The sequence below is a fragment of the Musca vetustissima genome, unplaced genomic scaffold, assembly GCF_032173495.1.
Source record: "Musca vetustissima isolate MV318-11 ecotype Yass unplaced genomic scaffold, APGP_CSIRO_Mvet_v1 utg87937, whole genome shotgun sequence".
Classification (NCBI taxonomy): domain Eukaryota; kingdom Metazoa; phylum Arthropoda; class Insecta; order Diptera; family Muscidae; genus Musca; species Musca vetustissima.
Genome location: NW_026887657.1, coordinates 59,398 through 85,875, shown reverse-complemented (window position 1 = coordinate 85,875; position 26,478 = coordinate 59,398).

Sequence of the window (26,478 nt, the reverse complement as noted above, 5' to 3'; positions counted from 1 at the left end):
TAGAGATTATCATCACATTCTTAAATAGATAAGATAACTGCAGAAGAACCCCCCAATAGAATGCATGACTAATGGGAAAGCAACGAGAACCTAAATCACTGTGACAAATTAAAACTGGATTTGAGGAAATTATCTATACATACATATTTAAATATTTAATAAAGGGAAAATAAAATGAACAAACGTTTTATTGATAGGTTTCAATAATGAGTACACCAACTTCATATTTAGAATAAGAGGTCATTTTTGAAGTGACCGCTTTCTTTGTGTTTGCCGAGATTTCAAAGTTACCGCTCACACGAAAGGCCAAAGAAAAGCACCGCCTAGTCTAGAAAATACCATGACTGTTGCCTACAAAATTTTGTTTGGGAAATATTTTGTTTTTTGATATTTTAGAAGGGGTTTTGTCACTGCTATCAATCAAAAATATTATATTCCCCGTAACACTTAATTTTGCGGAATTTCACATAAAACCTCAATTTGTTCGAATACTGTTTTGTGAAAATAATTGATTTGTGCGCTAGGTGCTCCGTTGTCTATTTTAGCCACGTTAAGACACATTTGATTGATCTGAGTACATTTATTTGAATTTGTAATTGTCGCGGCCGTTTTTTTTTCGTGGCGCTGCATTTGGCAATCGCCTCCAAAATGAAAATGAATTATTGCCGCATACGTTTGTGTTCGATATTTGTATAGTCACAGCAACATATGTATAAACACGTCCGCTTGTCTGTCCGCCCGTCCGTCCGTCATCCATTCCCCATGATCGACATAGCCCGTTGACGGATTAATTTTCGATTTGGTCTAAAGCAGCACATGATGGATGGATCACAGAATATGAATGTGTGTTGGCATTTAGTCGTACACAGAGCGGCCAGGCGAACCGGGCCGGGAACGTTTGGGGAATATGACATGGTATTTCTTTTTCAATGTTTTCACATCAATTTTCGCACTGAAGCCACAAAAGCCTAGTTGTACTGGCCAGGCAGTGTGTATTCAATCATTGATGGCAATTTTCCAAATGTAAGAAATATTTATTTTCCAATATTCTCATTGAATAAGGCCGGTGTGCGATTCAACTAATTCACATTTTTTGCTTTTTCATTTACCTTGATTATGAACAGATAGAATTTACCTTATTTAATTCTCATTGGCCGAATTGAGATTCCATTCAGTTTACATTGAAAATTGATGTATGCTTGTTTTCAGAACTGTCCTATTGTTCAAACAGAAAACCTTGCTCTCTTGACATGCTAAGCAAGACATTTTTGAACATTGATTGAGTAACGGCAAATATTTTTCTGTTAAGCTTTTAAAAACAAACAATGCCGACACTGACAGTTCTGTTCTAATAATTTCCACTTGTTTCGTATAATTGATGATTGTTTTGTATATTTGATTGTTTTACTATAAACAAATCAATATTTTGTGTTTTTACACTTGTCAACAGGGGATTAAATCACTTGTGAACGTTTCGTTAAAACATTTCATTTATTTGTCACAGAATTTTAAACCACACAGAATATATGTACACGCGTTCATACCAACATATAAAGAATGAGTTTATCGGTACAGACAAGACCAAAGTCTTCTAAAATCATGAAGTTAAAATGTACTTAAAGACCATTCGTAAATATTCGTAATTTTATTTCAATCATTTAAAAAAAATGTTTCCGTTAATTTTTTTTTTTTAATTATTTCATTTTTCGAAATTTACCAAAAAGAGCATTCTTAAGAATATTTTGTAAACCTTTTGAAATTAAAATACTTTGGCATTTAAACCACATAACTATGGGGAAACTTATCATGAGATCGGATTTGAAGCAGAGTTGCGGTCAACGTGTGCATGAAATAAATTTCATGTTTTAAATTATATGGACCTTGGATTTTGCATGCTTTTTTACGGAGTTATATATGTATATTGTAATTTAGCTCTTAAAATATCACTCTTAATATGTGACTAGCATATGCCCGCTACGTCGTTGACAAATGTGAGAACTATTAAACCATGTCTTAACAACTTAGTTCGTTTTCACAGAAAACTGCATATGTTTGATGAGATAAGCAACATACACACCAATATCGAACATAATTAAAATGTATTCTCTTATAGTATATATTTCTAATACCACCTCCTTTCTCAACGCTACATACCAATTCTGACCGCAGCAGAAATCTAACTCTATACTAAATTGTGGTGTCATTTATTACCTTTCGTACTCTTGTAGCACATATTTCCATGTTTCATAATTCGAGCTCTATTGGTTCACCCAAATCCAAATGTTACCAAATATTGTACAATACCGTACACATTAATGTATAATATACAATAGAAATAATTCTACAATAGAAATAATATACAATAGAAGTCATATTTCAAAATTTTCCAATTCCAGCCTGATCGGTCCTCCAAATCTAAAATGCACCAACTTTGGTATCATTTGGGGCACATAAGTACTTAAACTTCCGGAATACCTAATATCTACCCAACCCTACACTCCAACAGTAATTATACCTTACACAACTATGTTGTCATGGTATTATAGCTTTGTGCAGCCCCAAGAGTTTGTAACGCCGAAATATTGGTCCTAGACCCACCTTTATGTATACCGATCGTCATATGTCGACTAGCTGAGTCGATCTAGACATGTGTGTTCGACCGTCCGTCTGTCCATTGTAATTTGCAAACACGATAAAGGCCACAGTTATGGACCAATCTTCACGAAATTTTGCATGTAGGATAGGTTCTGGCCAATGAGGACCCCTATTGTTTTTGGTAAAGATTGGTTAATATTTATAACTTTATTTTTGTCTGATTTTCTGGTCGATCCAGAGGCCGCAATTACGTTCCGAACATCGCGAATTTTTTACATGGAGAAGGGGATCGGGCAAAAGAATAAGCATGTCTGTTTTGAGAAGGATCGGTCAATATTTAGCGGGTCGAATGGACACTGAATTTTGTGTGAAAAATTACAAAATGTGTATTCTATGGCGAATATATTTACTCCTGAAGGAGAAGTTGATAGTATATCCAGGAGGAGTGGTTGACCTTTAAATCGATACCAAATATAGTAATGTATCTACCCGGATGTGGGAGTTACACTTAAATATTTATACGTGCTTACATATTCAGATATTATTTAGTAACCATTTACCACACTGGAGGGCAGAAATATAGCGCTGATCGCTTTGAACTATTCCATGAGGTTCCAGTTATGTTCAGGACAATGTCCAGTAATTAAAATTGCTGTACTGAATATTAGTAATATTTGTTGACCTCGAGCCGGTCAAGAGGATGCAAATATCGCTCAGAATATAGAATCGCAGAAATTAAATTTGCGTGGAAGTTGTGTAGGGTAGCATATGGTCGGCGCCGTCCTACTATACTGCTCCGCTCACTGGTTCCAAATTCCAAATTTTTAATATTCCAGCTCTATCTTACATTTTAGTACTCTTTTAGTTCCAATTTCCAAAAAACTCCTTTAGTACATATATGCTACACTCCATCAGTGATTCCATATTTATACTTTTTCGTCGATTTCGAAGAAGTAAGATCCAATCGCAACATCGGACAAAATACCGCACCAAATATTGACTTTACTGGATGTATTTGAGGATTTTCAGAACCGACCGACGACAAATTTGTATATTATCATTCACTTAGTTGGACGAATATATGAACCCAATAAATCTCTTAAAGAACCATATGTTGGATGTGACAGAATCAAAATTTTTGTAGTAGATTTTGATAATTTTTATGCATTGTGTGTATTTAAGCGCTCCATATTCGTCAATGTCAATCTTTCAAAGGAAAAAAAATTGGTTTAACATGTGTTGAATTCCAGCACCATACTCTTGAAACCATGAAATCTATAACCCTTTATATATCGCAATATTTAAGATAGAATACATACCCTGTTACTACTCTCAGGATTTTTGGTATTAAAAATTGTTTATACCGGTCCACGTATTGGTATAGCCACCATGAGGACTGTATACAAGATTTCATTTCGGTTGGGGCCCGCTTGTACAAAACGTATTTTCCGTTTTGCAAACATAAATTTACTTTAAAAAAATAACACCTGGCTACGTCCACTGTGTGACGTGTTATGAAATGAAAATCATCCACTTGAAAGCTTATTCAAATATCTTGTTTGAGATATTCTGGTTCACTCGCTCATAATTAGAGTAATGAATTTCTTTCATTGCATCTTGTTTGTTACTATTATACATTTTTTCATACCGCGTTAACTTGCTATAAATATACAATCCCCACTCAATTTCATTATACCCTTCACCACAATGTGGTACAGGGTATTATGTCTATGTGCATATGTTTGTAATAGGCAAAAGGAAACGGTTTCTTTTGAGAATATGCATAGAATCACATACCGAGTCGATTTATGCATGCCCGTCCGTCCGTAGATGTTAAATTGTAAACAAAGTACAGGTCGCATTTATGATCCGTTTTGGATTAAATGTGGTACAAGTCACTTATTTGACACAGGGACGAACCCTATTGAAATTTGAGAAAATCGGTTCAGATTTAGATATAGTTCCCATATATAGTTTCGTCCGATTTAATGTAAATGGGGTACCAAAGTCCCTATATATCTTTCGAAATGAAAATCATGAGATTTGAACGAATTTTGGCATAGCGCCCATATATAGTTTCGCCCGATTTTATATAAATGGTCTACCAAAGTTTCTATATATCTTTCGATTTGCACGAAATTAGGTATAGCCTACTGAATTAGGTCTAGAATGATATGTGCTAAATTTCGTGAAAATCGGTTCAGATTTAGGTATAGTTAGTTAGTTAGTTTGAAAAGAGGGGTGGTTTAAAAACCACCACATGTCCATTATGGGACATACACTTAAGCCATAGTAGGCCTGTTGTGCGCTCTAGGAAGGAAAGGTATTTAGATTGGAATTATTCTTAAGTCTTTTGTTTGGTCTCCCTATTCTTCTAGGAATTCTGTGTTTTTACAGAAGTCCTTCAGTATATTCCATTCACACCCCCTTAGGTCATTAAGTTCAGGAATAGTGTCGGTTTTCAAGAATTGGGTTCGGATGAATGCAAAAGCTGGGCAGTGGCATAGAAAATGTTCCAACGTTTCGTTGTCTTCCCCACACGCTCTGCAGCTGCTGCTTCCCGAACACCCAATCTGGTGTAAATGTGACTGCAGGTTAAGGTGTCCTGTGAGAATGCCTATCAGTCTGCTTAGTTCTTTCTTGTTTAGCGTGAGTATTTGCTTAGTCTTATCCTCATTTGGGTCTCCCCATAAGATTTTTGTGTTATTTCCAGTCCTCTCGTTATTCCAGAGTGTTTTGTGCGCCTCTTTCGCCCATGACCTCATTTCTAGACGTGAAGCGCTGAAAGGTTTTTTACTGTAAAAAAATAACATCTGGCTACGTCCATTGTGACGTGTTATGAAATGATTTGTGATATTCTGGTTCACTCGCCCATAATTAGAGTAATGAATTTCTTTCATTGCGTCTTGTTTGTTACTATTATACATTTCGTCCAAAGTATCTATATATCTTCCGATTTGGACAATTGTAGAATTGAAATTTGCCTATATATTCACATATTAAATAATATTAAAATAACCTCTCAAATATTTTTAATAATAACCTGACCAATGAGTGCAAGACGCTAAGGAAATGTTGTAAAGGTTGGGACACAGACAAATCTTATATTTATCTTAATCTCCTAGATAACGGACAATAGGATGACATATTTTTCTATCGAGACTAAGCTGCCCTTATGCCAGATTAACTACTCTGGTAAAACTAAACCACTTAGGATGTTACAGCCTCCTCGGTTGGTACTGCCACTTAATCATACTGAGTAGGTCTATGCTAAAAATGTCAGAAATACGTGTAGCAGATTTGCTGTTAGGATGCTTTCACTCTCCATGAACCTGAAATGCCAAATTACCGCCAAAAATAGGAACGTTACGATTATATGGTGATATATCCGTTTTAAATACCCAACATTCTAAGAGTAGTAGCAATGAGTACATATAATCTAGATATGGACATGGCTAAATCCAAGTGTAATATAGTTGCCAGCGAAATGATAAATTGAATATAAACGCCATATTATTTACTATCCAAAAACATTTACTTGGTTATAAACTAGATATATTTGTTCTTACTTTGTTCATCCACCTAAAAATATAAATGCTATAATAATTTTCTCTACTCATAATTTACATAGCCATGTTACACAGTGTATGGAAATATTGCTGATCCGTAGTGCTTTAACGGTGACGCGTATAATTTTGTTTGGCAGTTTGTGGTTAAAAAAGTTAAGTCAACTAGCGCCACTATTAAAAATGCTGGCCATGAATGTATTGTGTTTGCTACAAATCAACAACACAAATTTGGCTGGATTTAGTTTTTTTCTGTTTTTTTTTTTTTTAAATTGTCAGATTTTGGGCAGAGTGAAAATTGATGAGTTGGTGTTGTTGGGCTATAATACTGTTTAAAATATTTGTTTATTTTATAATTTGCACCCATAAAAGAACTGGTCACAAAATATGCAATATACAATAAACACAATAGTTATAAAAAATCTACTTGTTGAAATTTGTGGGTCCAAATTTAAGATTTAACAAGTTGAAGAATTTATTGTCACCGAATTAGTCCTCAACTCTTATAAATGTCGATTTATTAAAATTCGTTAATTCTTACACACTGTGCTGTTTATTAGAGATGTACATTTTGTCGCCTTTTGGTTGGGAATAATGATTTTGTGCTGTATCCTACCAGTGATAATCGCGCTTTCATAAATTTCTTTCTTCATTTGCATGTAATTCGATTATAACCGTTGATGCTAGCCGCTCAGTCCGGAAGGATTTTTCAACTTTAAACTATCTACGCCTTCCCAGCATCGCCGTGGCCTCAAACACTTTGTCACTGCGCTGTCAGTGTCACAAATTCATGTTTTGTCATAATCATAATTTCACCAACACTGTGTAGCTTGTTGACGCAATGCACAGTGTGATGATAATTTCTCGGCATTTCTTTTTTGTGTGTTTTCTTTCATACTGCATCATAAACTGATGAGCATAGTTTGGCGAACTAAATGCAATGCCCACTGCCACCCACCGCCATAATGACAGTGTTTTATATGATTTTAGGGGCTGTTCTTGTTTCGTTGTAGTTGTTTAGTTTTTGTTTAACCAAAACTTTTCATAGCTCATTTTTCACTGGATGGAGGGAGAGCTTTTGTTTCACTCATTCCAAGTCTCGGTCGGCATTCGCTTCGTTATATCATCCGCTATGACAGGGACGACACCAACAACAACAATAGCAAACGCCAGTCGTCAACAACCGCTAAAAACTGTTGTCTGCTACTGTTGTTGTTCGTGGGTATCATAATTTGACGTTTTTTATTAGGGACATTTTTAAACGTTTTAATATTTGAAAAATCGTTGTTGCAGTTATCACTGAGTGTACATGTTGCGGTTATTGTTCGGTTGACGATATCCTATTTATTCTTAATTGACTAGAATTTATGTCATTTTGACAAACGTAAATTTCCAATAGGATTTACAGGTTTGTGTCAAACACAAAATATTTATATTGAGAATTAAAAATTACATTTACATGTATTTGCATGAATCAGAAAAATAGCAAGGTCGTGGGGTTTATGTTCCATTGTATCTAGGTACATTTAAAGTTCTCAAAAACTCTCCAAACATAAAATCGGTATCTATAAAACAGAAAAAAAGGTTTTTTAGTTTGTATGTACACTTACTCTTGCTTGCTTGCTCTTGAAGTAACATACGCTAGATAAACTTATCACATTTCGCCTGTATGCGGATTTATAGCATCAATAGTAATCATACCTCAAAAATATGAGCATGTTATATGTGGATACACTAGCCCTTTCTGACTGAGCTTAATCAATTGTAAGATCTGAGAATTTTTGAGAGATGGTAGTATAAACATTTGTATACTTACTTGGTGGCTTGTGACAGAACCTTTGTTCCATAAGCCGAGCTTAAAAAAGATTTCCAGACGAGTCGGTCTTTGCGCAGCTCATCCAATTTGAAATGTCATGTTCCGAGATGTTATCCTTCACTTGAGCCTTCTATCGGATTCGTGGTCTTCCCTTCTGCGTGAACCATCATTTGGCTCGCTTTTATATGCCTTCTGCACTGTGGCATCTTCATCCATTCTCAAAACATGTGTAAGATCTGACAATTTTTGAGAGAAGGTAGTATAAACATGTTTATACTTACTTACATAGTGGCTTGTGACAGAACCTTTGTTCCATAAGCCGAGCTTAAAAAAGATTTCCAGACGAGTCGGTCTTTGCGCAGCTCATCCAATTTGAAATGTCATGTTCCGAGATGTTATCCTTCACTTGAGCCTTCTATCGGATTCGTGGTCTTCCCTTCTGCGTGAACCATCATTTGGCTCGCTTTTATATGCCTTCTGCACTGTGGCATCTTCATCCATTCTCAAAACATGTGTAAGATCTGACAATTTTTGAGAGAAGGTAGTATAAACATGTTTATACTTACTTACATAGTGGCTTGTGACAGAACCTTTGTTCCATAAGCCGAGCTTAAAGAAGATTTCCAGACGAGTCGGTTTTGTGCGCAGCTCATCCAATTTGAAAGACCATGTTCCGATATGTTATCCTTCACTTGAGCCTTCCTTCAGATGCGTGGCTTTCGCTTCCTGCGTGAACCATCATTTGGCTCGCATTTTTATGCCTTTTGAGCTGTGGCATCTCCATTCATTCTCACAACATGGCCTAGCCAGCGCAGTCACTGCAGCTCGATATTATGTCTGATTATGTCGATGTCCGCAGATCGGCCCATAGATCTTTCGGTTTTTCTCTCACAGAGCTGTCTTATGTTGCGCAAGTACCCATGTTTCAACACGAAGGCTTGATGTGATTCAGAGGTGGCCTTGTTCTTGAATAATAGCATCAATTCTTTTTTCCACAGTTGATCCGATGCCGTCGGAGTATGCGATCTTTGGGTGTACGGAGAATTTTTCTCTTCAGTGTGAAAATCTGGTCTATGATGGATATGCCAGGTCTGAAGCCACATTGGTATGGTCCAATAATATCATTGGCCAGCACGCTGGATAGCACTTTATAAGCGATGGGAAGGTGACTTTTTCCCCTATAGATGACAAATATCATCTTGTCTCATTTTTTGTGCACGTGATTATTACGTGCACGTGATGCACGTAATAATCAGTTGCTACATGCTCCTGATCATCATCTGACCACCGACCAGAAGCTTTGCAAAATACTCCTTTCAGATCCTCAACACGCTGTCTGTATCTGTCGCGAGGTTTCCTTCTTCATCTCTACAAGAGGAGGCACATACTAAGCCTTCGTTTTGGTGTTCTACTCGTTGGTAACATTTCCGGACATTCTAACTCCTGTATATCTCAATTTGCTCACGCTTATGTTTTTCTTGTTTTTTTCTTTTTCCTCTCTCCTTTTCTCCCAATAATTCTCTCTAGCATTGGGTTTTCCTATTGTTTGCAGGGTTGCCTATACGCTGCGTTTTTCAACTCAGTAGCATTACGAAACTCCTGATCGTACCACGGGTTTCTTGATGATCGAGTTTTCTTATTGTGTTAGATCGCACTTTTGTTGCTACAATAAGACGAGTGGGAACCTTGGCTGCTACAAGGTAGTGGTCCGAATCGGTATTCGGCCCTCGAATCGACCGAACGTCAAAACACTGGAAGAATGCCTTCCAGTGTTTTTGATCAAACACTGATCGTTGTTTGATCAGGAAAAATTCAAGATTCAAGCATCTCGTTGTTTGATCAGGAAAAATCGAGATGCTTGAATCTGGTGTTGCTAATTACCATGTTTTTTGTTGCCGCGATGTTAATCAAACTCATGCCGTTGTCTTACATTTCTTTACGGAGGCTGAATTTTCCGACGTCCGGGCCAAAAAAATTTTCCCTTCCGATTTTTAATGTAATGACCAGTTATATGCGGTTTCTCGGCGCTCATAAAATATGTCTTTGGTCTGTTAGTCTTTGCCTTCCGCCGGATCATGGGCACAAATAAGACTGATGTAGAAGAACTTCGCTTTTTATATGGATTATATCAATTATCTCCTGATAACCATAAATCCGCAGCCAAATTCATGTCACTATTCATTTTTTTATTTTTTATCTGTATTAAAATAAACAAAAATTGGTTAAAAAAATATATATTTCGGCTTCATCTAATATATAATGATAATAGTTAACGTTACATCATATTTTGGAGAGTTCTAAATAAACAAGAACAAACAGGTAACATTAAAAAGAAAAACTTTGATTAAATACCAATACGTTCGGTAATCCCGAAGAAAACTTGCCAAAGGTACATTAATAATCCATAGCAAAATGCATTTGTCTATGCGAAATAAATTGATGGCTCTTTCTTTTGCAAAGTGCAACTGGCGGTGTCCAACAAACACTAGCACTCTTTAGTGCTTCCACATTCTGATACCTTAATGGAAAAATCCATAAATACATTTACGATCGATCAATTAAACGATAATAATCATGGCATCGAGACATCACCCATGCCACAAGTTATTGCCTCTATTGGAAATTTACATTCAGAACCGAGAAACTTTTCTCCCTGATTGGCATGAAATGGACAAGAAAATGCTGCCTCAGTTTCTTTGATTGCAGTTTCTGTTGCTGTTGTAATTTTTAATATGCGAAATAATTCAACGCCAAAAGACATTGACGCCCAAAAGACAAAAAAAAAAAACGCCAAAGTACAAAGACGATGGAATGCAGAGTCTCGGTGGTAATAAATGTCACATTGCCATAAAAACGATTTCTGACAATGACCAGTTAAGGACTCTAAATGCACTAAGAGAAGCCGAGTGGGTTGTAACTAAGAATAACATCAATATTGAAGAATATAAAGGAAAGTCATAAATACATTTACGACTTTTTAATATGATTTGAGGTTCATCAGCCATCTCCATTCCCAAAGGATAATTGGTGGTGTGTGTTTTTTATTTTTCCTTAAATAAAATATATTTCTTTATTGCTTTAGCTTGTCGCACTTAAAAAGTTTTAAATTCTGTAAGTATTTTGAATTTTTATGAGAATTTTTTGGTCATAAAAATAATGTTTGATAACTTATTGACATATTAAATTGAATTCGCCCCTCAGGATTTTTAATCACATTAAATATAGAATCACACATTCTTGGATACTAATTATTAATAAAAAAAATGATTATATATTATTTGCTTAATTATAGATATTCTATGTACCAACCTTTGTGTACCTTATTATTGACTTGCAGATTTAAAATTCGTATATATAAAAACTTTCTTTGCTTCTTCAAAGACAAAAATCGTACCTTTGAGGACAATATTCCTCAATATGTCCGTACGTTTTAAAACTATGTTTTTCAGTAGCCGGAATCTCGCCAGCAAGCCATGTATATCATAAACTATACTTCTTATCTGCAGAATTTTATCTGGAATTTTATCCACAGGGTTGTACAAATTTTGACTGATAAATGTTGCTATTATATGTCAGGCCTGGAATTTTTCAATTGACATTGTATTATAAATTTCTCTTACGTCAATGAAGTATAGTACGCCTGCCTATCCGATTAAGTAATGTAATCATCAATCATACACCATAACTTTGTCAAAATTAAAATCAAACATTCATTGACGTATGAGGCCAATAATTTAGTTCAATTTATGTTGACGTTTGTGGTTAAATATACTGTGACACAAAATGGACCCCATTGCCTGGGGAGTTCAAAATTACTTACGGGGATGAAAGCCCTTTGTGAGTATATAATGAAATCAAAGGAATAAATTCGCCAAAGGCCAAGTTATTGAGTTATGGCGTAATGATTTTTCCAGGTAAGTAACTCTTCAGTTCATGAAAAAACCTCATATTTTTGTTAGGTTATTATACTCTTCACCACACTGTGGTACAGGGTATTATGTCTTTGTGCATATGTTTGTAACAGGCAAAAATAATCGAGATGGACCAATGGTTCCTTTTGAGAATATGCATAGAATCACTTTCTGAGTCGATTTATGCATGTCCGTCTGTCCGTCCGTCTGTCCATGTATTTTTTAACAAAGTACAGGTCGCATTTATGATCAGATTTGGATGAAATTTGGCACAGTACAATTGTCCCAAGTACAAACCCTATTGAAATTGGAGAAAAGCGGTTCAGATTTAGATATGGCTCCCGTATATATATTCGTCCGATTCTATGTAAATGGTGCACCAATGTCCCTATATATCGATCGATTTACATGAAATTTGGTATAGCGAAATGAATTGAGTCTAGAATGATGTGTCCGAAGTTTCGCGAAAATCGGTTCAAATTTAGATATAGCTCCCATATATTTTCGTCCGATTTTATGTAAATCGTGCACCAATGTCCCTATATATCATTCGATTTGCACGAAATTTGGCATAGCGTACTGAATTAAATCTAGAACGATTCGTGTTAAATTTCGTGAAAATCCATATATATTTTCGTCCGATTTTAGGTAAATAGTCCACCAAAGTCCCTATATATCCTTCGATTTGCACGAAATTTTGCAAAACGTTAAAAATATTTCTTTTCTAGAGACAGATCCGGATTCCTAAATGTCAGAAAATAAAACCGGCTTATGTTCCGATTGTATTTGGCTGATTAACCTTAAATGTATTCTCTTTGAAAGCTAAACATATTTATTCCTCCAATGACACATATCTATAGTGTACGAAATGACATGACTCTCCATATTATGGTGGAGGGTATATATGGATACTATATCAGAACATGGTCATACAAGGATGTATTTTACGCTTCCAGGAATCTAAATACAAAATTATTAACTTCGGTGGAAAAAATATTAAATGTTAAATGTTACTGATTCATACAATCTTATCGACGACGATTAATTCGAACTAATTGAATATAATTTGAAATACAAAATAATTATACCGTTTATGTGTGGGAAAAATATGATAGACTGGTGGTCCCTAACGAAAAAAATAACAATCTACTTCCGATTTCACTTTCTATTCATTTATTTTACAAATATGAGGGGTGAGTGTGCGTATCTACGTGCACACCTCATAACACCTTGAAGCGCCACCAAGTCTTTTGATTAACTTATCAAAAGCGATCAATGACCAGCAACATATGGCAAACACATATCGAAATGAAAACGTCAAAAAAAAACGCTTCCAGAAATAAAAAACACAGACAAAGAATATTATTGTGTGAATACAATGAATATCAATCCATCCACTTGCGTATTGGGTTATGAGTTTCTGAGTGAGTGAGTTTGTCCTATCAATCAAAATGTTCATACTGTATTCAAAGACATTCAAGTTTGAGATACGACCAACGGCAACAACAACAACCATATAACAAATTAATTAAGCTAAATACTAATAATATGAAAAAACGAAGCAAATCGAATGAATGGCTGACAGACAAAGTGACCGACCGACCGCCAGATATACATTGACTGACGGACTAGCAAACTACATTAAATGATAGACGGGAACAAAACCACAATCATACACTGCGGTGAAGATACACATGTATGTTTGAATGTTCGACTTTGAATCACAGCCAAGACAGAAAATAACAACTGACGGATTGATTGAGTGATTGATCGATCGATCGATTGATCGCAGTTAAAAACGTAATAAAAAAAGCACAGACATTTCTAAATAACAGTTGCTAAGTTTAGGCATTACCTAGTTGTTGTGCTATGTTTGTTTAGCATTTCAGAACTAAAAGTAACATCAAGTGTATATTGCGAGCTAGCACAGCTCCTACACAGTGGTTATAGAAACAAAAAAAATGTAGATATTGTTTTGCTGCATCATTGAACTAAAATCGTACGGAAATATATATGGGTAGCGAAATATATATATCTAAATCTGAACCGATTTCAATAACAATGGACAAATGTCCTGATATAGTAACTTCAGTACGATGTGCAAAATGTTGTGTCAATCGGGCAAACGTGAGGTTTTTAGTACATCATTTACTTAACATCGGACGATAATATGTATGGGAACTACATCTAAATCTGAATCGATTTCAACACAACTTAACATACGTTGGGTTATTTTATTTTCAGTATGTTGTGGACAATTTTGTGCCAATCTGCCTTACATTGGGTCTTCGGTGTACCATTTATATAAAATCGGACGAAAATATATATTGGAGTTATATCTTAATCTGAACAGATTTTCGTCCTTGGGCCAAAATAAATGATCTGTGTCAAATTTCATCTAATTCGGATAATAAATCAAACCAATACTTGATTTAAAATTAAACATGGACAGACGGACATGCATAAGAAGATACCCCAAAACCAATAAGAGATGATGGTATAGAGTGTATACCACCTAGCCAAGATTAGGTCATAAAAGCAATTAACCGGCTCAAGAACAATAAAGCAGCAGGAGCCGATGGGTTACAAATCGAACTATTCAAGACTGGTGGTCAGATGCAGGTCAGGAGCATGCACCAGCTGATTAGTACAATTTGGCTAGAGGAATGCATCAACAATGATTGGAACCTCAGCAGACTGTGTCACGTGCACAACAAATGGAGACAAGACGATATGTGAGAACTATAGAGGAATAAGCATCCTTCCCATCGCATATAAAGTGCTATCCAGAGTGCTGTGTGAACGACTGAAGCCAATGATCAATGCCATCATTGGACCATAGCAATGCGGCTTCAGACCTGACAAATCCAACATTGACTAAATTTTCACTCTGCGCCAAATCCTGGAAAAAAACCCACGAAAAACACATCGATACACGCCACCTATTTGTCGACTATAAAGCCGCATTCGACAGCCCTATCCGTTCAGAGGTGTTTAAAGTCATGTCTACGTTCGGCATTCCTGCAAAATTAATACGGCTATGCAGGATAACTTTAAGTGGCACAATGTCAGCAGTAAAAGTAGGAAAGAACCTATCAGAGCCCTTCAATACCGAACGAGGATTCAGACAAAGCAATATTTTGTCATGTGATCTGTTTAACATCCTGCTGGAAAAGGTCATACGAGGAGCAAAGGTGAACAGAAATGGCACTCACCAAACAACACATGTTACTCGCCTACGCCGATGACATCTATATAATGGGTCGAACATTGCGAGCGGTAACAGCCACCTTTGAACAAATTGGAAAGGAGTCTGCCGAAGTGGGTCTGGCAGTAAACCGTGAGAAGACCAAGCTGATGGTATCAACGCGCAAGACGCACAGTAGACTCGGGCCAACTGTGGAACTTGAGAACTACAGCTACGGTGGCTAGGCCATATTCTGCGAATGAGAAAGCCCCAGCTCAAAAGGCATATAAAAGCGAGCCTACTGATGGACCCCGTAGAAGGGGAAGGCCACGAATTAGATGGAAAGGTCATGTAGAAAACAACATCTTGGAACGTGGTCTTCCAAATTGGTGGATTTGCGCACAAGACCGACGCGCTAGGAAATCTTTTTTAAGCTCGGCTTATGGAACAACCGTTCTGTAACAAGCCAGCTAAGTAAGTAAGTGGAATATTCGTCCGACTTCATGTTAATTGTGCACCAAGTAATAAACTGGTGTCCAATTGAGATTAAATGTTGAACATCGCCCATAATGAATAGTTAGATTTAAATTAATTTACATAATTTTGTCCCATTGTAAAAGAACCACTCTAAATCCGCCCTAATGAAATGGAATTTGGAATATGTTGCTAAGGACTTTTGTATGAATTGATTTAAGTCTGTTCACATATAGATACAGATCAAATATTTGAACATATCGTGAAAATACTGAAAATGGTAAAGGGTGTCATATAGTCGGCCCGTCCGACATTACTACTTTCCTTACCCTACACCTCCTAAAAATGTTTGAAAAGAGTTATTACCGCGTAATTGAAAAGAATGCGTCTGTTATTTCTCGTTATTAATTAATTTGTAACATTCCAAATACTGACAGAAAACCACTGTGCTGCGTGACAATACCGTCCCGAGAATCGCACCACATACATGCCACCGATCTAAAATTTCTGTTGTTTGATATGCCATGATTGATGGATGGGCTAACAAGCTACGTACCGACGTAACGGAAAGTCTTGCCTTCCATCGCCGCCACCACCACCACCACCTTCACTACCACACAACCACTTTGGGTGCTGTTTATTCGAGATACGCAAAGCTTCAAGCAAAGTCTTCTGTTGTCATCTGACTATGAGTAACGATCGTAATAAAAGCGTAGGAGATCATTTTGCGCTGGTCTGGTCGGTAGTTTGGGGGGTTAGTGGGGTGCAACAAGTCAGACGCATTCGAAAATGTGGGTCGTGTAAAGATTGTCTGAGTCAATAACGCTGTAGTTTTTGATTGATTTCTTACAAATTGTATGTCATTGATCATTGTTAACTGGTGGTGGTTGGTTGGTTGATTTCAGTCCACCATTCAGTCAAACAACCACAATCAATCCATCGCTCAAATATAAAATATACTATCGTTTTAACATCATTATGTTGATGGTGGCGCATTATAAAAATTACAGGTTGCTAATTTCTTCAGATAGTTTTTCAAGCGTGTGTGTGAAAATGTATTTCTAGAAGTCCACCATCATCAATTTAAATGCGAAATTAATGAATTTGTTAAAATTATGATGAATTTCGTTGTAGGTATGTTTTGAGTGACCCTTAGAATTCAAATTGATTAATTTGTTTACTTTGAGTATGAGTGATTTTGTGAAAAAAAACCAACACAGCGATATCAATCATCATTCAATGAATGGGTTTGAGTTTTTCAAAAAAAAAAAAAGATTTTTTTCAATGAATTGAAAAATGTATGCCAAGTTATTATTGCTATAATATTAATAATATGGATGACATTCGATTGTGGCTCATTATAATTATGAATTTTACATCTGTCCCACATTTAATCGCAAATAGTCGAAACGAAAAATTTATTAAAATACCATGAAATCCAAGATATGTTTTCTTAGAGTTCTCAAAATATGAGATTTGCTACATATTATGGATAAATGTCATGATCAGTGTTCACTCAGGCTACGAACTATCATATTTCCTTTTAACGTTCCTATAAAACTACTGCAACCTTGAGTTCTGAAGTTTAAGTGTGTTCGAAAATTTCCTGAAATGACTACCAAAGAAGTCAAATATCAGTCTACAATATATTGCATGACTCCGTTTTACCACAATTCATTTAACCAAACCAATAAGTAAAGGGCCAATGCCGCGTGGAAACGTTGCAACATGTTTTTTCACAATATTCTTCATCATTTACTCATTATACTTTTCCACTCCGATTGACAAGAATTGCTGAAGGTAAAAAAGTCATCGACTGCCAAATGAAGGCTGTAGGGCGGATAACCCATGAATTCCATGTTTTTGAACCGATGCGTGAGAATTTTCATTTTCTGTTCGCACAGTGATCAATCTTATATTTTTGATTTTTCCAAAAATTTCGGGAAAAAATTCTGGTGCACCACTCAAATTTCCATTCCTATATTGCTTCAGTCATCACAGTTTGCCGAAAAAACGCCGACCATTTCCGTAGAAGTGCTTTTTGAACCACATTTTTTGTTGTGTTTTTGTTTTGTTTTTTTTTTTTATTAAGTAGTATGTTATTAACCACAAAAGCCACAATCGGAACCTCATGCAAAGTTTCCTACCCATTAGTGCTACATCTCTGCCCTCTAGTGTGGTAATGTTAATCTCTAGATAGATATTTGTTATCACTCTAAATTCGATTTAATACCCTCTGCCAAATTCCGTGTAAATCGAAAAACATAGACCCTTCGATGCACCATTTACATCAAATCTGAACCGATTTCAACATTTATTCTCAATCACATTCGCTATGCAAAATTTTGCTCAATCGGACAAATATTGGGAGTTTGGTGTATTATTCACAAAAAATCTGAAGAAACTATATATGGGAGCTATATCTAAATCTGAACCGATGTTAACAAAACTTCGCAGACATCAGTCTGGACCTAATTCAGTACTCTGTGCAAAATTTTGTCCCAATCGGACAAATTTTGGGTGTTTGGTGTATAATTCACAAAACATTGGACAAAGCTATATATGGGAGCTATATCTACATCTGAACCGATTTTAACAAAACTTCGCAGACATCAATCTGCACCTAATTCAGTACTCTGTGCAAAATTTTGTCTTAATCGGACAAATATTGGGAGTTTGGTGCATAATTCATATAAAATCGGACGAAACTATATATGGGAGCTATATCTGCATCTGAACCTATTTTAACAAAACTTCGCAGACATCAATCTGGACCTAATTCAGTACTCTGTGCAAAATTTTGTCTCAATCGGACAAATACTGGGAGTTTGGTGCATCATTCACAAAAAATCGGACGAAACTATATATAAGAGCTATATCTACATCTGAACCGACTTTAACAAAACTTCGCAGACATCAATCTGCACCTAATTCAGTACTCTGTGCAAAATTTTGTCTCAATCGCACAAATATTGGGAGTTTGGTGCATAATTCACATAAAATCGGACGAAACTATATATGGGAGCCATATCTACATCTGAAACTCCTTGTACATTAGAACTTTTTACCGGGTTTACCTACTTTTTGACTATTTATTTGACATATATGCAAAGGAAATGACAATTGAAACCCACTGGGTTAACGAAATCCGGTTAAATGTAACCGTACTATGAACCGACTTTAACAAAACTTCGCAGACATCAATCTGCACCTAATTCAGTACTCTGTGCAAAATTTTGTCTCAATCGGACAAATATTGGGAGTTTGGTGCATAATTCATATAAAATCGGACGAAACTATATATGGGAGCTATATCTGCATCTGAACCGATTTTAACAAAACTTCGCAGACATCAATCTGGACCTAATTCAGTACTCTGTGCAAAATTTTGTCTCAATCGGACAAATATTGGGAGTTTGGTGCATCATTCACAAAAAATCGGACGAAACTATATATAAGAGCTATATCCACATCTGAACCGACTTTAACAAAACTTCGCAGACATCAATCTGGACCTAATTGAGTACTCTGTGCAAAATTTTGTCTCAATCGCACAAATATTGGGAGTTTGATGCATAATTCACAAAAAATCGGACGAAACTATATATAAGAGCTATATCTACATCTGAACCGACTTTAACAAAAGTTCGCAAACATCAATCTGGACCTAATTCAGTACTCTGTGCAAAATTTTGTCTCAATCGGACAAATATTGGCAGTTTGGTGCATCATTCACAAAAAATCGGACGAAACTATATATAAGAGTTATATCCACATCTGAACCGACTTTAACAAAACTTCGCAAACATCAATCTGGACCTAATTCAGTACTCTGTGCAAAATTTTGTCTCAATCGCACAAATATTGGGAGTTTGGTGCATAATTCACATTAAATCGGACGAAACTATATATGGGAGCCATATCTACATCTGAAACTCCTTGTACATTAGAACTTTTTACCGGGTTTATCTACTTTATGATTTTTTATTTGACATATATGCAAAGGAAATGACAATTGAAACCCACTGGGTTAACGAAATCCGGTTAAATGTAAACGTACTATGAACCGACTTTAACAAAACTTCGCAGACATCAATCTGGACCTAATTCAGTACTCTGTGCAAAATTTTGTCTCAATCGGACAAATATTGGGAGTTTGGTGCATCATTCACAAAAAATCGGACGAAACTATATATAAGAGCTATATCCACATCTGAACCGACTTTAACAAAACTTCGCAGACATCAATCTGGACCTAATTCAGTACTCTGTGCAAAATTTTGTCTCAATCGCACAAATATTGTGAGTTTGATGCATAATTCACAAAAAATCGGACGAAACTATATATAATAGCTATATCTACATCTGAACCGACTTTAACAAAAGTTGCAAACATCAATCTGGACCTAATTCAGTACTCTGTGCAAAATTTTGTCTCAATCGGACAAATATTGGGAGTTTGGTGCATCATTCACAAAAAATCGGACGAAACTATATATAAGAGCTATATCTACATCTGAACCGACTTTAACAAAACTTCGCAAACATCAATCTGGACCTAATTCAGTACTCTGTGCAAAATTTTGTCTCAATCGCGCAAATATTGGGAGTTTAGTGCATAATTCACATAAAATCGGACGAAACTATCTATGGGAGCCATATCTACATCTGAAACTCCTTGTACATTAGAACTTTTTACCGGGTTTACCTACTTTATGACTTTTTATTTGACATATATGCAAAGGAAATGACAATTGAAACCCACTGGGTTAACGAAATCCGGTTAAATGTAAACGTACTATGAACCGACTTTAACAAAACTTCGCAGACATCAATCTGGACCTAATTCAGTACTCTGTGCACAATTTTGTCTCAATCGGACAAATGTTGGGAGTTTGGTGCATCATTCACATAAAATCGGAAGAAACTATATATGGGAGCTATATCTTAATTTGAACCGATTTAAAAAAAAAACTTCGAAGACATCAATCTGGACTTACTTCAGTACTCTGTTCAAAATTTTATTTCAATCGGACAAATATTGGGAGTTTGGTGCATAATTCACATAAAATCGGACGAAGCTATGTATATAGGGGAGCTAAATCTAAATCTGATCCGATTTTAACAAAGCTTTGCAGACATCAGTCTGGACATGCATCAATCGGACAAATATTGGGAGTTTGGAGTATCATTTACATAAAATCGGACGAAACTATATATGGAAGCTATATCTAAATCTGAACCGATTTTCTCCAATTTCAATAGAGTTCGTCCTTGGGCCAAATAAGTGATCTGTGCCAAATTTCATTCAAATCGGATCATAAATGCGACCTGTACATTGTTCACAAAAATAATGGTCAGACAGACGAACGGACAGACGGACGTGCGTAAAACGACTCAGAAAGTGATTCTATGCATATTCTCAAAAGAACCATGGGTCTATCTCGATTCCTTTTGCGATCGATCTTCATAAAAGTAGTCATTCTTTTTCCTTGATCAGATCTCCTTCTCCATGTAAAATTTCATTATGTTCGGTTCATAATTGCTCCCTCTGGGGTTACCAGAAAAACGGACACAATTTTGGTCCATTTGCCTGAATCGTGTTTACAAATTATAATGGACGGACGGACACACATGTCTAGGGTATAAATATATACATTATCCAAAAATCAAGTACAATATTGTCCACATGTTTTTATGGGGTCTTCGACAAATATTTCTGGGTAATGTAACAGGAATGACAAATTAAATATATACTCCAACTAATTCAAATCTAGGGCGCGGAGAAAAATATAAATATTATTAAAAAATTGATTTTAGATATTCTCCAGAGTACAATGAAGTAGTAAAAGAAGAACCGAAAACAAAATAAATCTTCAAAATATATATTTAATTTATGCATTGATCTGAACAAGCAATTACCCCCTTCAAATACGAATAGGATGAGATGAGAGAAACTGTGCGGGGAGCCATTATGTTTCTTCTCCATTTTCTTCATAATATTTATTTGTTGTGCGATCATAAATTAAAATCGCATTAAACAGATTTCGAGCAAAGATTGTTTTTCTTTCCATATAACCAAATGTGATCACCAGCGAGGGAGTACATTGAGGAATAGAGGGCTTCCAATTCGACAATAACAATTTGGTATAAATTAATTGATGCTCACATGGACACGGACATGAATTCCGAACTGACTGGGCACACATTCATAAATTTCACATGGTGAAATAAATCGTTCGTTCGACCTCAGCAATTACTAATAGATGGTATGGTATGGAAAAAAGAGAACAGCAACATGGAATACCAGAAGCAGAAAACATCGCCCATCAAAACAAACAAAATAAGGCATTCATTTCCATTTTGGCGATCAATTTTGTTGGTGGTGTTAACAAACATATATGTCAGCTAATACCTGAAAATCTGTCAATTTTCGACTTTTAATTGAAATCTCTCACCACGGCGCCCCAAAATACACTCTCTTGTGCGCGCACACACACGTACACAAACAACATTAAGGCTATGCATTTTTGAGTGCAAAGTAGATGGGTTGAAAATTTATGAACGAATGATCGTGGGTGCCCATTTCAGCCCAGATTACGTTTAAGAGTATTTAATTATAATCTCATATCCCATCGGCCAGTCGATGTTCATCCAATCACAAATGAATAGTAATTTTCCACCCCCATATGGGCATACACAAATATATCACCATAAAGCAATTAGGAATCCCCGGAAGATTTAGTTTTTATCGAACGTACGATTTATATATTTACATGGCAGATAATTTGTATATCAACAATGACAGAAATACATTCATAAAATTTGGGAATAAATCTTTAAGCTTCCACACATATATATTTATATAGCTTACGAAGACATTTAAAAATTTTAGTGGATTTATATTGCACAGTGGTATAATTCAAATACAGTTTTATACCCCCCACCATAGTATGGAGGGTATATTAATTTTGTTTTTCCATTTGTAACTCATCGAAAAAATCATTTCCGACCCTATGAAGTATATATATATTCTTGATCAGCGTAAAATTCTATGATGATATAGCCATGTCCGTCTGTCTGTTGTAATCACTCTAGCGTCTAAACGAATTTAGATAGATCGCCAAAATTTTGCATAGATTCGTCTTTTGTGTGCAGGCAGGCCATATTTGATGATGGGCTATATCGGTCCACGTTTAGGCATAGCTCCCATATACGGGCGTTGAGTGCGTTTATCAACCGAATACACTGAATTTTGGTACATTCAGTTCATATTAGGTACCAACTATCTCCACTTAAAATTATAAATATAGGTCCACTTTTTCTGGTAGCCCCCATATAACGGTACCTCCCAATTTTCAGTTTTTGGGGGGTTTATCCACATTTTTCGCCCCGTTTTTCAACCGAATTCGCTGAAACTAGGTGCAATGGGTTCTTATTGAATACCAAATTTCTCCACAAAAAATTATAAATACCGGTCCACTTTTTCTGGTAGCCCCTATATAACGGAAAACCCCAATTTTCAGTTTTTGGGGGGTTTTGACCGGATTTTTCTACCGAATTGGCTGTGATTTAGTACTTTAAATTCTTTTTGGGTAGCAAATCTCTCCGCAAAAAATTATAAACATCGGTCCATTTTTCGGATGGTATTTTGGGGTTCTTGAGTGCGTTTTTCAATCGAATTCTCTGAAATTTGGTACTTTGCATTTGCTACCCAATAAGAACTGGGTAGCAAATCTCTCCACTAAAAATTATAAATATAGGTAAATTTTTTTCTGGTAGTCCCCATTAAAGGGGACTGACAATAATAAAATACATCGGCAGAATGAAATACATAGGCATCTCTTCCATATAATGATACCTCCTGAAGGAAATATGTAATAAATATTGGACCCCCTTTAAGCATATCCTCATACAACTTTGTAATCTAAATTACAGTAGTTTGAGGATTTTATACTCTACATGCGTTATCAGTATCAATTCACGATTTGGAACTTTCAGATTTTAGGAAAAATCCCCATTAAAAGTTTCTGAAATTTGTATTTGGTATACATAATGGGTTACATAAATCGGTTTATAGAATTATCGGTATATGCGTATGTTACCTATATTTTCATTGCAAGATTCTGTCAGTATACCTATGATGGAGGGTATCCAAAGTTAGGCCCGGCCGAACTTAACGATTTTATCACTTGCTTTTATTATACCCGTCTGTGGTACAGGGTATTATGTCTTTGTGTATATGTTTGCAACAGGCAAAAGGAATTGAGATAGACCCATTGTTCCATTTGAGAATATGCATAAAATCACTTTCTGAGTCCATTTATGCATGACCGTCCGTCCATGTATTTCTGTGAGCAAAGTACAGGTCGCATTTATGATCAGAATTTGGTGAAATTTGGCACAGGTTACATTTTGGGCCAGCGTACTGTGATGCAGCGTACCAAGTCCAGATTTACATATAGATCCCTTACAAAATGTTGTTCGATTCCATACAAATGGTACACCAAAGAATCCAAGTCTACCCGATTGACATGCAATTTTTCATAGATTTCAGAATTCTATGTGTCTAGTGAGATATTTTAAATTAATACAAATATCTATGTGATTCACACAATTAATTTCATCCGATTCCGTTTCAAAGCTCCTCCAAAGGTGGGCATCTATTTTGTTTACCCAAAGTGGTTAAGGGTGTCATATAGCCGGCCCGTACGCCTTTTGAACATTTCGTACTGGTTTCACGTTATTTTTGGGGAATTTTAAAATTAAATATTGGGACAAGTATTAGGAGTTCAACAGGGGCAGTTTAAAAATTAAGTTGGAGAAGTGTCTTATGTGGATGATCAACTTTTATTTATCTAAATGCGACATAATCAAAACAAGAGCCAGTCCATATTTAGTTATAGCACAACCGATATCACCCTGTTTTTGGCCATAATTACCCCTTCAAAATATAAATTATTAGAATTGAAAATATGACAATGCATTTTCAACTAGCGAAAGTGGAGAAGAAATGTTATACCAAAAGACAAACCGTCACTGAAATTTTTGCCAAATCTTTTACATTAAAGTTGGATTATAATTGTGTTTAAGATCTTTACAATACCAAATATAGGGCGGTATTGTGATATGGAGCTCATAGGAAAAACTTTTCCATAACATAAATACTATATAAATAAAAACCAGTAAGGAAAACCAAACCAAAAGGAAATTAACAATTTTATTAATAAAATATTTGATAATGTGTAAAAAATACGCAATAAGCAATTTGACAGTCTTCATTCAGTAATAAATACATACTGATCCTCATATATTTATGGAATTTGTCGTCAGATGGTTTGTAATTAATTAAAAATGTGACAATCTTGAAGTGCATACATACCATACATTTAGTTTTAAATGCAAAAAAAATACAAATTTGAAATTATATGTATACAATGTATTCTGTCTCCTTCAAATTACTTTTGTTTCCCCCACTTAAAATCACTTTAAATCATCAATGCTTGACATTTTCATTTCATTTCCTCTTAAACATGAACAGGTGGTGATTATGACATGCATTTCTTATTCAAATAAAAATCAAATAAATTTGTGATTATTTTAATTTTTAACTCAAGTTGTACGAGATTTTGCAGTTAACATACAACTTACACTTTCACCACAATATTTCCTTTGCTCACCACAGTTCCATTCGAGTTCTTAAAATCGTTGAATGACAGATGTTTTGATTTGTAGCAAATTGTGTATTTCTATCATTTGTAGGAATCTGTATATATGTATTGAAATTGGCTGGAATCACGTAAAGCGTACCATGGCCGCCGCCAAAGTATGTAAATACGTTACCAGTTGTCGTGATGCTATTAATGCCTCTCATTTGAAACATTTCTTTCCAGTTTTTTTTTGTTAGCATACTGATACAAAAAATACATACAAACAACAGCGGACAGACAGTCAGACAAATAATACAAATCTTTACAAACAAATACATCATTTGAGTGTTAAGTATCAATTGTGTTTGTTGTTACATTTTTTCTTATTTAAATAAACGCAAATGTTATTTTATTCCCGAAAATAAAACATGTAAAAGTATTTGGATTTGTGTTGTTGTTGCTGCTGCTCTGCTGCCACATTTCCATCGTTCAAATGAATCCAATTAAAAATATTGAGTCAACAAGTGAAAGATTTATGAGGCAATATTTGTATTTATGTTTATTTTTCGTTTTATACTTAACGGCAACAAATATTCAACCAATCAACAAGACGAAAGAAATCTACATCCCTTTTTGTTTTCAATATATAATATTTGGAATATTTAAAGATCGTCGTTGTAGTATTGAGATTTTACGTCCAAAAATTTTACAATATTTGAGAATATATAGGAATAAAATGCAATGATTATGCCCTCTTCCATGTTTCCCTCAAATCAAAATGTTTATGTGAAACCTCGCTATTTTTTTTTTTCTTTTGAAGGAGTATATTTGGACTAGATTTATTCGATTCCTTGTTGTATGCATTATGTTATCCCTACTCACGCTGGCTTTTTAACACGGATTTGATGCGTTAGAACATCTTCGAATTGATATTGCTAAAACTTAAAAACTTTGAAGATAAAATAAATTATCGTGACCTTATATTATAAATATAATTCGATAGAAATGTAAAAAAACGATATACCAAATCACATTTGATATATCAACCCCGTGTAAAACTGCAGTGCTTTATAAAAACATTCAGATTATAATTTTTAAAAATACTGATTGTTTCATTCTAATTAACCATATAAATCAACTCAAACCGAATCGATATAATATTTTGCATTTAAGGAAATCATTTTGAAACATTTCATTTATCGCTTTAATAAAGGCCATATTAAGAAAATATAAATATAACATACAAACATACATGTGTATGTTTTGTATATGGCCCACT